Genomic DNA, 3,429 nt, shown 5'->3' with positions numbered 1-3,429 from the left:
AAAACAAAAAAAAAAAAAATCAAAATTAGCCCGACCTTAGAAAATATCAGAGTTAATTAACGCCAAATTGGGTTGGTATGAACCCAGTAGGGTTGGGTCTAGGCATGAGCCTGACAATGTTGGTTTGGGCCTGGGTTGAGTTTGAGAAACCTATAATTAGGTTGGGGTTTTTAGAAATTCAACCTAAAATGTGCATGATTAATCTTGAAAATTGTATATTTAGAGTTTATTTATTCTCTAACAAAATTATTTAGATTTTCAAAGCTTTTAATTTTTGAGATAACATTGTTGTGAGGGTGGGCCTTTTTTTTTTTTCTTTGGGTAAACCGAATGGTGAGTTACGGCTACAAGTTTTCAGCACAACCCTTTTTAAAGTTTCACATTATACATTGGTTAATTAATGTATATAACCCGAGGGGGTAGCGCAGTTGGTGAACAATGAACTTGATACGAGCTGTAAACTTTGACGTCCCGAGTTCGACTTTCACTAGGCACACCTTGGGCCACTCACACAGGGTGTTTAGTAATTTTCACTGTTTTCAATGAAAGTTGAATGGTTCTCATTCAACCCCGGTATGACTCGGTCCATGCAGTTGTGAGGTTAGTATAGACTTGCGGGATTAGTCAGACCAACGGCATGGATACCCATCGTTAGCGAAAAAAAAATAATAATAATAAATTTATAATTTCACACCCTCATCCCCCTCTCCTACACCCCGAAAATCACGGTCCCTGACTAACAAATGGGGCTTGATGAAAGAGAATTTTCACATTTTCAACGGTTGAGCTTTTTTTAGTCCTCTTTGGTATCATTTTTTTTTTTTTTTATCTATTTAACAAAAATCATGAAAACCATTTTTTATCAAAATATAAAAATGGTTTTGTAATTACTAAACAAAAACAAATTTTTGTGATAAATAAATTTGGTATCCATACGTGTAAAATGGGTTTTTGAACCAATGAGTGAAGAGATGTCCCCTTCACCCATCTTCCTCATAACTCTCTTTCCCCACTTTCTCTATCCATTTTGCTGCAACTTCTTTCCCTCTCATCCACCCTCTCTCTTCTCCTCACCCTTCTTCTCTGTCTCTGTTTGTGCGTCTTATCCACCATTATTATCTCTCTCTCTATTTCTTTCTTTTTTTTTCTTCTAGTCTTCGAATGATTTCAGATATAAAATCACAAATAGCCCCAAGGGCCTTGTTGCAGCTTGCTGCCGCCAGCCCGCAAGGGCTAGCACCCGTGGCTACTGCTTTGCGGTGGGTCATGGCCAGTAGGCAACTAGTCCTCTTCTCCTCTACTTGCGGGTCATCAAAAGAACTGCAGAAAATAACCTAATTAAAAATAAGAAAATGAAGGTTGCGATCGACAGATGGAAGGAGAAGAAATGGATGGAAGCGGGGTTCGACTATTGCTAGACTCTCACCTGCAATAACCTCCATCACTAGAAGTGACGAATTTCCAAGGAGGAGATCGAGTCTGCCAGGGGTTGAGGGTAAGGATGGAGCCGATATGGCTTTCTACTTGTTTTTCTTAAAATATAAATGAAATTACATTTTTACCCTCGATCTTGGGAGGTATAAACACGTCCTCATTCATGTTATGAGTAAAAACAGCTGAAAGTGGTTTTCAACAAAAAACCATAAACGACTTTCAAGTTATTTTTTATTTTTGTATTTTTTTCAATATTTTTTGAACAGAGATAGGCTTCATAAACAATACCAAACGTAACCAAAAATAATTTTTGAGACAAAAATAAAAAAGAAGAATGATACCAAATACGGCTTTAGTTGAGTTAGGATAAATGCAACAAGTGTTTCAAACCCTTATAATTGCCAAAAATGGATATTTACCATTTACTCTGAGAATCTTCTCGATAATGCCATGAGACCTCAATGAAAGTTTAAACCCTAAACCATGAAAATTAAACTTCGAAGTATTAATCTATACTCGAAACTTGAACCCATAAACCATATTTTGAATCTAAACTCCCCGGTGAATAAGTTCTTGGAAGTATAGGTAGAGGAATATCTTCAAACAATGATGGAATATTAGGGATGGAAAAGAAAAATGTTATAATGGAAAAGGAGAAGGAAAACACAAGGGAGTGTTAATAGAAATTGGTGGATTTGAAGAAACCACGGTTGCTTGTTAGGGATGAAATATAATCTAATGGAACAATTGAAATCAATAAGTAAATACATGCAACGTTTATGTTTTTGTCATCATCAATTCAATAATTTTCAGAATTGTAGTTAGGTTGAAAGCATAGATATCCGTCGTTAACAAAAAAAAAGGGGGGGGGGATCTATGATCAAGACCAATCATGACGGGGCCTAGCTAAGGGGACTCAGGGTTGAGCTGGAGTTTTCAAAAGCCTAGCCCAACCCTACCGAAAGCAATTATATGATACTCCAATATTGTGTTAGCTCTTCCATGACCATAAAATTTCAAACTGGTCTCTATTTTATCGTCTGGCAACTTTATTTATAATAAATTTTTGATTTTATATGTCAAAAAGATACATGGTAAGTATTCATCAAAAAAAAAAAAAAAAATACAAGGTAAGTATTTTTTTACTAGCTAGCTAAATTTATTAAGGCAAGCCACCCACTGAATTATTGTCAAGATATCAGTATAAGTGGCATTAAATAAAGGAAAAATATGTTTGTAAACCAACTTGCAATTGGTTAAAACCAATTCTTGTAACCTGACTTATTTGTCCATTCTAAATTACCAACATACTCTTTAGATACAAAACCGCATGTCCACCGCTGCAACCTTTTTTTCACACTTAATCAGAATCTAGCATATTTCTGTCAACCATAGAGTAATGGCCTGCTCTCTCGCATCATTCTCACCACCGAGCCTGGGCTGCTCCAAGTCCAAACCATTTTGGTTAAAAATTGAGTTGAAGTCGTGCCAAGGTGGACCATGGATCGGATCTTAAAATGGGAATAACAATGAAATAACAGAAATTTAGGATTTCTATATATAGAAAGCTTCAATCTTCCTGCTGGTTCTTAGAGTTGTAGATTTATAGGTTAGTTTGGTAAAGTACGGGGAACTTGAACTTAAATGTTGGAAGCCAAGGGTCTTAATATGCATCTATCTTCTTGAAACCTCGGAGGGCCAATTAATAATTTACTCTCATATCATATGATATTGTTTTTTGATCTCTCCATTGTATTTTAATCTTTCAACTATTTAAGGGAATAATTGAGATCTTTACAACCTTTTTAACATAGACATTGAATAATGTTTACATTTTATAACGTGTGAAGAGTTCTCCCTTCCTAATTAAAGAAATATATACATGAGAACCCATTATTTAGTAGGGCTGTAAGTGTGTATATGGCAACGTTTTAAAATAAAAAAAAATAGAAAATGAAATAAAATAAAAAAAACACTTCTATTGTTTTTGCCTTT

The sequence above is a fragment of the Macadamia integrifolia genome, chromosome 10 (genome assembly GCF_013358625.1).
Source record: "Macadamia integrifolia cultivar HAES 741 chromosome 10, SCU_Mint_v3, whole genome shotgun sequence".
In the NCBI taxonomy this organism is placed as follows: Eukaryota; Viridiplantae; Streptophyta; class Magnoliopsida; order Proteales; family Proteaceae; genus Macadamia; species Macadamia integrifolia.
This window is presented reverse-complemented; position numbering follows the sequence as displayed.